The following is a 12,678-nucleotide window of genomic DNA, read 5'->3' as shown; positions in this document are numbered from 1 at the left end:
GTCAGCTGTGACTAAGACAAAACAGGATCAAACATAATCTTATTTAAGATCTGGATTAAATCTGAATAATTAGGTAACCAAAAAATTTCTTTGGTTTAGTTTTTAAGGTTGTCAATTTCCTATGTTTATCAGCACAGACTAAGCCATTTTGGAGAATAATGAAAAAAGTCTTTCAGGCCTAAGTGATATGTTTCTTTTAATTCCCTTGAACATTTTCCTTAAAGAATTTGGGGGTGAGTGTTAATTTTAATTTGTTTCTACAAAATTGAGAGTCAAATGTTAGGTAATTTGCTCTAAATCATACAAAATTAATGGAGAGGACCATACCAAAACCTCAACATCCATTGTTTCCACTATGTCTGTGCTTCCTCAAGAAGTCACAGGATGGTTAAGTAGGAGATGGAAAGTTAAGGCTAGTCTTTCACTTCCAAGAATGATAAATTAAGTCATTTAAAAAAATCCTCCCATTGAAGACAACTAAAATGCTGAACAAAATATAAAATCACCTTTTTAGAAATAGCCAATTAACAAATAATGAGGAATTACCAGGCTAAGTTCCTGGAGAAGATAAAAATCCATAAAGATGAGCATGGTACTGGTGCCATTTTGTCCTGAGGAGGTGCAGTAGTCCAGAGTGGATGGTGGAGAAGTTTAATAGTTCCTCTCGGGCTAGGGTGACAAAAGTTGGTGCCTAGGGCCCACCACAGGTGAGTGCCTTGCATCCTGAGTGGAGGTTGACAGACCCTAGAAATAAGAGTGAATTGGAAATCAACCAGCCCTTGCATCTTCTGCAGTCTGTCTTTGAGTCATCTGGGTGGCCTGGAAAATCTCAAGCATAAAACTGGATTAGGGTAATATTGGAATGTTGGTGACTTCAAGTGCCTGGTAGAAGCAATAAAAAATTTCTTTGGATGGGACAGCTGGGTGGCACAGTCAGGTGAGTGTCTGACTCTTTGTTTCAGCTTAGGGCATGATCTCAGGGTCATGAGATTAAATCCTGTATGCCCCCTTGGTCTCCCCACCCCATGCTCAGCAGAGTCTTCTTGAGATTCTCACACCCTCTCCCTCTGACCCCCAACTCGTGCTCTCTCTCTCTCTCTCTCAAATAGAATAAATCTTTTAAAAAATTCTCTTTGAAGAAAGGGAACATTATAGTAGGCCTCAAATTATTTTTAAAAATAATTAAACATACAATTATCAGGACATAGGAAGAAAAACAACCAGGTATACAAGATGATAAAACACTGTGAACAAGAAAAATAAAATATACCAGACTGCAGAAATAGACCCTCAGGGATTCCAAATACAGACTGTAAAGCAATTATGCATATCAAGTTCAAGTAGATACAAGTCAAGTATGAATATTTTAGCAGAAAACTATAACGTATAAGAAAATGACATAGAATTGAAAAAGAACCAAATAGAAATTCAAATAGTAAAAAAAAAAAAAAAAGTAACCTAAATTAAATCAGTGGATGTATTTAAGAACAAATTAGACACAGTTAAGAAAGAATTCTGAAAAAGACAGATGAGACAAAACCTTTCAGAATGAAGCACAAAGAGAAAAAAGAATAGAAAAAAAAAGAATACAATGAACATTCAGTTGGAGAACTTAAGAAGTAAAAAAGAAAGGGACAGAAGTGATATTTCAGGAGATAATAACAAAAAATGTTCAGTACTAGACATTGACCCACAGAAGCCCAGTAAATCGCAAGGAACATCACAGAAAGCAAGCCACCACAGACGCAGCACAGGAAAGCAGAGAAAACCAAAGGCAATGAGCAACTATTAAGAGCAGCCAGAGGGAAAGGACAGTTTACCTTCAAAGAAGCAATGGTTAGATTGGCTGCTGGATTCTCAGCAGCGGTTGGAGAAGCCAAAAGATTAAGGACTGATATCTTTAATGTGCTGAACAGCTGCCAACCTAGAATTACACATCAGGTGAAAACAGCACTAAAATACTGTGTGAAGATAGCCTCAACTCAGCAATTAAATCTTTTCCCCACTGGCACTTGCTGCAGTACAGGTCTGTGGGTATAGCTTTTCTCTCTCTCACTCTCCTTTCTCTGCAACCTCTAAACTATGTGCTTTTGGTAGTAACTCTGCAAGGAGCCAGGGTAGAGGTGAGTGTAGGGCTGGGGCAAAGGCAAGACAAGGAGTAAGAAAGTTTTCTTCACTGACACGTTTGCACGATGGCTTTGCAGACTGGAGAGCTAGTCAATGTCCGAGGCTGGCTTGCTCATGGACAATTTCCAGAATTCTTCATGAATCCCCATTGGGTTGTCTGTATTTTTCTTATTGATTTGAAAGATTCTTTATACATTTTGGATGCCAGTTTATTTATTTATTGTCTCTTTTCAATAATATGTGATACCAATATAATTCCCCTTCCTGTGGCTTACCTTTCCATGCTATTAATGGTGTCTTTTGATAAATAGAAGTTATTAATTCTAACATAGCTTAATTTATGATTCTGTTCCTATGGTTAGGGTTTTTTTCCTTTCCTTTTTGAGAAGTTCCCCTTGGTCACTTTTTAAAAGCACATGCCAAGCCTTTCTCCCTCAGTTGTTTAAAATCTAAATTTAATCGTGTAATATTGACCAGGACTTGGTACTCTAACAGCCATCCTCCATCTCTTCCCTGTTTATAAACCAGAATAGATGGAAGAAGGGATTGGGGGAAATATATACTCTAAAAACAGGATGTTCAGACAAAGGCACCCCATATTTGACTCCCTGAATCTTGGACTAGAGCTTGGATGTGTGTAATTTTTAAAGGCTCCCCCAAATGATTCAATTATATCTTGATAAAAACTACAAGGGGCAAAAACAGCCTTCAAGTGTCTGGAATGTCATGGAAGGAAGGAGAGAATTTCAAGTAGGGCTTGGGAAACAGTCTTAGATGCGGCAGGCGATCCAGACAGTATAAAGATTAAGAAAGGGACAGACTTCCAGCTCTAAGATAAGTTCTGCAGATCTAATGGGTAGCGTGGGGACTATAATTAATAGTTCTGCACTATACCTGCAGGTGAAGAGAGTAGATCTTAAATATGCTCACCACACACACAAAAAAGTAATTATGTGAGGGGTTGGAGGATTAACTAACCTTACCGTGGCCATCATTTTGCGTTATTTACATGTATCAAGTCATCACATTGTACCTTAAACATCTATGTTATGTGTCAATAAAATCTCAGTAAAGCTGGGGAAAAAAATCATGCAAGCCATATGTGAAACCCAAGAAAGATATGGGCAACAAGGATACCAACGATAGCAAGCAACTCCACCAGACGCTGGTATCAGAGGCATATATACAAGATTGAGAATTCTAAAAATACATATTGATTCTTTGTAGCATTTGCAGGAAAAAACTAATTATCTAGTTTTTTAAAGGTTATGAAAAATGTTGGATTTGGCTTAAATCTTTGGTCATTACTAAAAGAACCAACACTTTAGTCCAGAGGTGGCGTATAGAGTATGGGCTGCATACTGCTAAGGATGAGGAGTACTCAGTCAGGAAGAAAAAAAACATGGGTGTCAGATGTTTATGGAGAGAAGTCTTGTAGGGGCAGCCCGGGTGGCTCAGCGGTTTAGCGCTGCCTTCAGCCCAGGGTGTGACCCTGAAGACCTGGGGTCGAGTCCCATGTCGGGGTCCCTGCATGGAGCCTGCTTCTCCCTCTGCCTGTGTCTCTGCCTCTCTCTCTCTTTCTCTCTCTCTCTCTCTCTCTCTGTGTCTCTCATTAATAAATAAATAAAAAATCTTAAAAAAATAATATAATAAAAAAGCAGTTTTGCAGAGTCAAAAAAGATGTATTTCAGTTTTAAGATTTGAGATTGAAGAACAGACACTCCTTGAATCTCAGAGTTGAGAGGAACCTCCAAGATTATTTTGTCTAATTCCATCTGACACCAAAATTTCCCTGACAAAGTCCTGTCATCCTGTTTATACTTCAGCTCCTCCGTGGGTGAGGTCTGCCATCTGCCACCACCCGCAGGATTGGCCTGTTGTGTCTTTGCTTTGGCTTTGAGTGAAGGCTCTTCCTTACCATGAGCTCAGAACTTCTCTCTTCAAATTGTACTGATTGCTGTATTTGAAAGAGGAGGACAGGTGTCAGCTGTGAGGGAATGTCATCTTACCAATACATTTCTTTAATGGCTTTCCAAAGGAAATGGAAAAAAAAAAATCCTGGCTTGAATTATTTTGCGAGCAGGGGAAAACACCAGATCAAATTTAAACAAATAGGACAGTTTAAGAAATAGTTGTTCTGCAAGAATGACTGTTTGAAAGTCAGTCCTTTGTTTCAGGCTTTGTTAGGCAAATATGTAACCTCCTAATTTAGCTCTGTGGTATCTAGTATGGCAACTACAAGTCAGAAATTTGCAGGGATCTGTATCATTTACGGATGAGGTTGGCTGAAAGCAACAGAATACCCAACTAGAAGTGCTCAAAGCACGTGACCCATAATGTGCTACTTAACAAAACGTGTGCAAGCAGGTGATGACTGGGATGTTCAGCTTCTGGACGTCTGGGCACAAGCAGGCTGGTCTCTTGGCCTTCCCCTTTGGGCCAGCAGATGGCACAGCTGCTCTAAACACCAGGTCCTCAGCTTGCCGAGTCCTAAGCAGATAGGGAGGAGACTGGAGCAAAAGGGCTTTCTCTTTCTCTTCTTTTAAGTCTCCATGAGCAGGAAGAAACATTGAGGCTCCCAGCAGACATTTCTGGCCAGAACTTGACCACATGTCCAGCACTAGACTGACAAAAGGGAAGTGATACTGGCTTGATTTACTTAGACCTTGAAGCTGGCACATCATTGCCCAATCGAAATGGAGCTTTCATTTTACTTATGTACTTTTTTTTTTTTTTTTTAAAGCCAAAAAGAAGTGGGGAATAGCTGTTGGGTAGGCTACCAATAGCCCCTGCCAGAGGAGCTCAGGAGAAATTATACACGCTAAATCCACTGGGCCCTGTGCCAAGGGCAGGACAATGCCTCTACAGAAACTAGTAAAATGTTTTTCTTCCTCTGATAATTATTAATTCTCTGCAGTGACTTAGAAAAATACTTGGACTAAATTTCTTGCTATTAAATGCTTGATGAGTATAGAAACCGACTGTAAAACTGTTTTTAAAAGTCACTCTGCTTCTAACCCGAACTCCTTACTCTAGAGCTTATCTTACCACTACATGAGTTGTACGAATCACCTCCGATTTACATATTAGAGACGAGCCTTACATGGTAAAGAATAAATCATTTTCAAATTAGACATTCCATCTAAAACTGACAGCAGCCGATTCCCAGCACTGTCTTTTATTTCTGACATGCTCTTAGATGAGAGTCATCTTATATTTGCAGTAATTCTCAGGATAAAATTTTCTTCTCAAAGCTTATTTTATGAAGGTTTTTTTTAAGTTTTGAAGACTAAAGCAATTATTCTTTCTTTTTGAAATTGCCACATCGAGTCCAGAAACATTCATTATTCTTTCCTTTTGAAATTGCATATCAAGTCCAGAAACATTGACTCTTTAATTTAAAATATTAATGTCAAATGATGGATGTAAACATCTATTTTCCATCCGCTTTCTTCTTTGAGCATGCCTTTCTTGCTCTTGGGGGGAGCCTCATTCCTATTGGATTTCCATTGCACACTAATTACCTCAGGCCACAGCTGCTTACTGACAGCTGTTCTCTTCACTGCCCACCATGTGGCCACCCTTCTGCTGGTAACCACACTCTAGCTCCCATCTGTGGAAACCCCGGCCTCCCCAGTGTGGCTGCTTCCGCTGGGGCTTCACCCTGGCTCAGACACAGAACTTGCAACCTCAGTAAGTCCAAATACTGCATTCCCCTGGCCACACTGACTGTTCGATTCATAGAAGCCTTGCTCAGAACCTGTGAGAGTACTTTCGCTGGGACTTCTGGGAGAGAGATTTTTCCTCTGTCCTGCCAGATTTTTGCTTTTAAAGTAAGGACCAGAGTTACTGTAGCCATCTTGATGTTTTGAGTGGAAACCAGTCTCAGAATGGAGCTGAGAGACAGACAGACAAACGGACAGACAACAAGTCTCCCTGGTGTTATGTTTCAGCCTTCAAACCAAGATAGACGCATAACACCAAGCCCTATTCCTGGACTCTTCAGTTACATAATCTAGTAAGTTCCTATTTTGTTGAAGCCAGTGTTTGGATCAGAGTTTTCTCTCACTTGTTAACCCAAAGAGTTCTAACTGATACATAGGTTCAGAAACTCTTATGATCAAGAAATAGTCTCAGATACCGAATGTGTCATAAAAATTAATATGAGAAGGAGGGGGTACCTGGGTGGCTCAGTCAGTTAAGCATCAGATTCTTGACTTCAGCTTAGGTTGTGATCTCAGGATTGTGAGATGGAGCCCCACTCTGCACTAGTCTCTGTGCTCAGTGGGGTGTCTGCTTCTCTCCTCTCTCTTCCTCTGCCCCTCCCCCGTGCTCTCTCTCTCTAAAATAAATAAAACAGATCTTAAAGGGATCCCTGGGTGGCTCGGTGGTTTAGCACCTGCCTTTGGCCCAGGGCATGATCCTGGAGTCCCAGGATCGAGTCCCGCATCAGGCTCCCTACACAGAGCCTGCTTCTCCCTCTGCCTGTGTCTCTGCCTCTCTCTCTCTCTGTCTCTCATGAATAAATAAATAAAATCTTCTTAAAAAAAAAAGATCTTAAAAAAATATGGGAAATACTTAATAGGGAATAAGTACACTTATAACTTATTATGTCCAATATTTTTACTGTCTTTTCTTCAAACAGTAATGTTCACCTGTCATGTAATTTAAAGAGTTTAAATTAGTATTCTTGATATTATATACTTAATGAGCTCTAATCATTATTATGGTAGTGTGCTCTGGGGACAGCTTCCTCAAGTCTGAGCATGTACACTTGTTTTCTTTTTGAATCTAAATTATTTCCCATTATCATGGAATAAAATAATCTTGGAGATATTTAGAAATATTGATACATTATTGGTGGACATAAGGCTATAATTATAAAAATGGTGGTCTCAGGCTGCGAGGCTTGAATTTCTCTGGCTATTCGCTTTGCTCCAACAGCACTGTCCTGAGAAACAGGCATCTCTTGGCTGAGAGACATTTGTGTCTGGAGATGGAGATCACTGTGAGGAAACTGTTCTTTTCAGAAAAGCTTCTAGCCTTCCCCTCGGTGACCTGTATGCTCTCACCTCCAGGTGTCCACACCCTTGTCAAAAGGTGAGAAATCTTTTGTCATTGGTGAGATGATTCCAAGACAAGGCGCCAGCCAGTTTGTCTACCTGGAGCATTCCCTGGAAACAGACCCAGTTCATTCTCCTGTATGAACAAAACAGTAAGGCAGATTACGTTTTTTGGGGTTTTTTTTGTTTGCTTTTATGGTGGTAAAGGACACATTGATTGTGCTAAAAGAAGATTATCTTCATAGTGAGCCCCTCTGTCATGTACCATGCAGCTATGTTGGTGATACTATACCAGGAAAGCCTACAGTTAATGTTAATTGATAATTCTTTTCATATGGCTCAAAATTCTAAGATGCAAAGATTTGTGAACAGTTTCTTTCCCACTCCTTTTCCCCCGATGCCCGGTTCTCCTCCCCAGAGGCCATCCATCTGATGTTTTTGCCATGTCTTCTCAGGGCGGTACTATGCACTTTTAAGCAAACGCATATAAATATTATCTTTCCCCTTTTACCTCAACAATGGTACATGCCCTGCTCTGCTAGATTTCTTTTTTTCACTTAAGATATCTTGGATCTGGGACACCTGGGTGGCTCAGCAGTTAAGGGCCTGCCTTCGGCTCAGGGTGTGATCCTGGAGTCCCGGGATCGAGTCCCACATTAGGCTCCCTGGATGGGGCCTGCTTCTCCCTCTGCCTATGTCTCTGCCTATCTCTGTGTCTCTCATGAATAAATAAATAAATGCTTGGATCTACTTCTGTTTTGGTATACAAGGAGCTTCCTTGTTCTTTTTCATAGCCTATTAGTATTGCATAATTTCAGAATACTATGATTTCACCAATGTCTTACTGGTGACACATCCCCACCCCCCAATCTTTGGCTTCTACAGACAGTGCTATAGTGAAAAACCTTGCACATACATCAGTCTGCCTATGAATGAGTGTATCTTTGAAACAAATTTCTAGAAGTGAAGTTTTTTGGTTCAGGGCAAGTATGTTTGTGTTTTTCTCATCTTTAGAGGTTTTATTATACCTGGAAAAGTAGTACATACACATGGTAAACAAACAACACAAAACCAAGCAGTATGAAAGTATATATAGTGAAAAATGAGTCTCTCTGCCTCCCCTCACTCCCTTCCCCAGAGGAAGTATTTGTTGTACGCCACTGTGCGTACACTTCTAGAGATTATAGGCATACACAAACATATATATGTGAATCAGTATGTGTCATTTGTCTTGGCTTGAAAGGAATATATTTAGGAACACACACCATTCTGCACCTTACTTTTTTCACATAATATATTTTAGGATTTATTGCTGATATAGATCAATCTCATTCTCTTAAAAGGCAACACAGGATTTCTTGTGAGGAGATTGACATTAACTTTGTTCATTAAAAAAATTATGGTATGGGGCATCTGGGTGGCTCAAGTGGCTAGGTATCTGCCTTTAGATCGGGTCATGATCCCAGGGTACTATAATTGAGGCCATTATCAGGCTCCCTGCTTCTCCCTCTCTTTGCCGCTCCCCGTTTATGCTTTCTCTCTCTCTTTCAAATAAATAAATAAAATCTTCAAATAATTCAGGTATAATTTATATTTAGGTTTTTTTTTTTTTTTTTGCCATTTTGTGTATACAATTCTACAGGTTTGACTAACACATTGTCCTTTGTCATTTTAATAGGTATTGCTATGTAGCCCTCCTGAGAAAGTTGTGCAGAGAAGTGTACCTGCTTTTCTACAACCTCACCAACTCAGATGTGTCATCAAACTTTTTGATATTTACCTAATGGTAAAAGATGAAAATGATATTGCATTACTTAAAATTGTATTTTCCTCATTATGATGAAGCTAAGCATCTTTTCTTTTCATTTTATTTACTTTTTGGGAAGATTTTATTTTTTTAAGTAATCTCTACACTCAATATGGGGCTTGAACTCACAACCCTGAAGTCAAGAATTGCATACTTTACCAAATAAGCCAGCCAGCTGCCCCAACATCTTTTCATTGGTATAAGATTTATTTAAATGTCCTTTCCTGGGAACTATCCATACTTTATTTTTTGGCCCCTTTTTCTCTTGTGGGTTGGTCATCTTCATATCAAGTAAAGACTCTTGGCATATTAGGAAATTAGGCCTTGTCTGATATATAAATTCCAAAAATTGGGGAGCTTGATGTCCATGAAATAAAGATTGCATTTCCTACACAATAAATACTTAAATCTCTTTCAACCGTTGGGAGATTATTGCATGTACAAAGTTCCATTTCAGGAGAACTAAACTTCCAAAATGAGGTTTGGCTGAGAAGATTGTCATGCTTTGCAAAAGAATCAGATGTATATTATTCTGAAACAAAGAGGCGCCTGGGTAGCTCAGTGAGTGGAGTATCTCTTGGTTTTGGCTCAGGTCATGATCTCAGGGTCTGATGGAATCCTGAGTCAGGCTCCCTGCTCAGTGGGGAGTCTGCTTTCCCTCTTCCTCTCCTACTGCACCTTTCCCCGCATCATGTGCTTTCTCTCTCTCTTTGAAATAAATAAATCTAAAAAAATTTTGTAAAGTAAAAAATTAAAATTGCATATGTCTGTGCAATTGACTGTAGCGTCTTTCAATAACCTATGAGGATTAAAAGTTAATGTTTTATCATCTGTAATATAGCTGACCTGGGTTGCTCTGGTTCCTGCCTGTGAATATCCACCAGTTCACTTCAGGCACAGGCAAAGATGAAAAGTCTCTTCTGCATGGTTCCTGCCATAGCATTCTGAGATGATTACATCATGCTGAAATGAAGAATAAGTTCAGAGTTGTGGGGCTCTATCTCCAAAGTGCACAAATGATGTGCAGTAAAGATATTTATGTCTCAGAGTGCAGTGGAGAAGAGTTGAGATGCAAGAAAATTAGAAACTATCTAGTTTTCACATGACATGGAGAAATAGAATGTTTCTTGGCCCCTAAATACAGCAGAAGACAGCTTGTGAACTGCAAATGGTGGAGGCAGAAACACTTTGCTTCAATTATTTGGATAAACAAATGTGTAGAATGTTTAAAAAAGAAATTCCAGGAGAGTGGTGGCAATAGACAGGAATGACTCAGTACCCCTCCTTACATGTGGAATAATGGCTATAAGGGTATAATTAAATCATACATTATGAGCTTGAGCCAGGTGAGCCACAGTCACTGGCTTTGATTTTAATTTGTGTATTGGGATGAAACTTTGTGCATACTCTGTCATTATATATGACTTTCTTCAAGGGTGAATAATTGAAACAAGTCATACATATTTGGAACCTTTTAATTCTTTTTTTTCTTTTTAGAAGATAGAAATTTATTCCTTCATCTTTTAAAAAGTTACTTGTTTTGAAGGGGCCACCTAGGTGGCTCAGTCGGTTGTGCATCTGCCTTTGGCTCGGGTCATGATCCCAGAGTCCTGGTACTGATCCCTGCATCGGGCTTCCTGCTCAGTGGGGAGCCTGTTTCTCTCTCTGCCCCTCCCCCTACTCATGCTCTCTCTCAATGTCTCTCTCTCTCTCTCAAATAAATAAAGATCTTAAAATAAAGTTACCAGTTATGAAGGAGATCCACCACAAAGTGGATGCTTTATACACAAGATAAACTACACTAGAACATTCTAAGGTAAGTTATAAACATCTACATGTTTTCACACAAGGCGAGATGGTTCAGTGGAACTCTGTCACTGTGCTTTCCTTAGCCTTTTTATTTTATTTTTATTTTTAACTTTTAAAAAGATTTTTTAAAAGATTTATTATTTATTTATTTATTTACTTATGATAGAGAGAGAGAGAGAGAGAGAGAGAGAGAGAGGCAGAGGGAGAAACAGGCTGCATGCCAGGAACCTGACATGGGACTCGATCCCGGGACTCCGGGACTCCAGGATCGCACCCTGGGCCAAAGGCAGGCACTAAACCTCTGAGCCACCCGGGGATCCCCTAAAAAAGATTTTATTTATTCATGAGAGACAGAGAGAGAGAGGCAGAGACATAGGCAGAGGGAGAAGGACTCGATACAGGACTCAATCCTAGGAGCCCCGGGATCACGACCTGAGCCAAAGGCAGACACTCAACCACTGAGCCACCCAGGCACCCCTCCCTTAGCCTTCTTTAAAGGACCACGCACAAGAATTTTCAAATCATGTGTCAGGTCAAGCCTAGGAGCAAATGATGAAGCTGGACTGCAAACCATGACTCAGAGTAGCCACAGATCAGCTGGAACTAGCATAGTAGGAGCCCCTAAGCACAGAATGGGGTGGATGGGAGAGTATACAACCCTTTTACATTGCAATGTATCTATCTTTTTCTTAACTTTTCAGGGAATGCATCCCAATATAACAATAAAACAACATGTGGAGCCTTTTTATTCCTTCTCTTGATGTCTGCACATATCTTGATTGACAGTTTACATTTGATGTGTATTAATAGACCTTCCTAATCATTCATGATGGAGGCGCCTTGTTGGCACCATGGGGTGGTTCAGTTGGTTAAGCATCTGCCTTGGGCTCGGGTCATGATCCCAGGACCCTGGGATCAAGCCCCACATTGGCTTCTCCCTCTCCCTCTGCTTCCTCCCCTCCCTGCTCATGCTCCGCCTGTCTCTCTCTCAAATAAATAAAATCTTTAAAAAAAAACACTAATTAGAATGAAAAACGATAAAGAAAATTCATGCCCTTTTACCCTTGTTAACTAATCTTTTTGTGCAACTGGCTCATCAAACAGTGGAAGCAACTTTCTTTGTGTGTCCTCCTGTTCTCCCCCTCTGGGTGAAGACTCAAGCACTTGATACATTTCTCAGCACTCTCAGGTAATAAGCATCCTTTTGGTGGCTTTAAGTCACACACACAGCCTCAACCTCATAATTACAGCTTCTCCCTTCCTCTGGTTGGGGCCTGTCGCAGACTGGAGTCTGTGATCCAGGGAAGGTGGGAGGGGGAAACTGCTTCTCTTTGTTCACTGCTTTCCCGCAGCAGCTAGATGTTGTCTGTTGTCTGTGAGGAGCTCCACCAGGAGCCGGAGCTGGGAGTGGGTGTGATAGGAAGGAGAGCGGTAACTGGAATGATTGTCCTTTCTTGGTAGTACTGCCTGGCTTCCCCTCTCTGGGCCTAGCAATGTTTGAAACACTCCCCTGGGCAAGCTCCTAGGCCCTTTATCCATTCTGGTCCTAGGCCTTGGCTGACAAACCCTTTGATCTGAGCAGTGCCCTTCCTATTGGCTGGCTGTACCTGTTCTCTTGGTGTCTGCTCCCAGCCCTCCTAGGGGTCTTTCTACCTGTGTCCCTCACACCACCAAGATGCCCTCTCAGGCAGGATTGAATGCTTGATTGCTTGATTTTTAATTTATTTGAGAAAGAGAGGGAGGAAGAGAGCACAAGCAGGGAGAGCTGCAGAGGGAGAGGGACAAGCAGACTCCCTGCTCTGCAATACAGGCTCGATCCCAGGATTCTGAGATCATGACCTGAGCCATGGATGGCAGCCGCTTAACTGCCTG

The 12,678-nt window shown here is 40.7% G+C and overlaps 1 long non-coding RNA gene across 6 annotated transcripts in view; it reads left to right on the top strand.

The window, feature by feature from the left end:
- LOC140601644 (uncharacterized) overlaps window positions 1–9,842 on the top strand; it is a 57,781-nt gene extending 47,939 nt beyond the window's left edge. For all 6 annotated transcript variants that reach the window (XR_012004640.1, XR_012004643.1, XR_012004639.1 and 3 more), the window contains 2 exons: window positions 7,206–7,342; window positions 8,869–9,842. This is a non-coding gene — a long non-coding RNA (uncharacterized lncRNA). The remainder of the gene's footprint in view (window positions 1–7,205; window positions 7,343–8,868) is intronic.
- Window positions 9,843–12,678: the final 2,836 nt, after the last annotated feature.

The sequence above is a fragment of the Canis lupus genome, chromosome 12, assembly GCF_048164855.1.
Source record: "Canis lupus baileyi chromosome 12, mCanLup2.hap1, whole genome shotgun sequence".
NCBI classification, from domain to species: Eukaryota; Metazoa; Chordata; class Mammalia; order Carnivora; family Canidae; genus Canis; species Canis lupus.
This window is presented reverse-complemented; position numbering and strand designations above follow the sequence as displayed.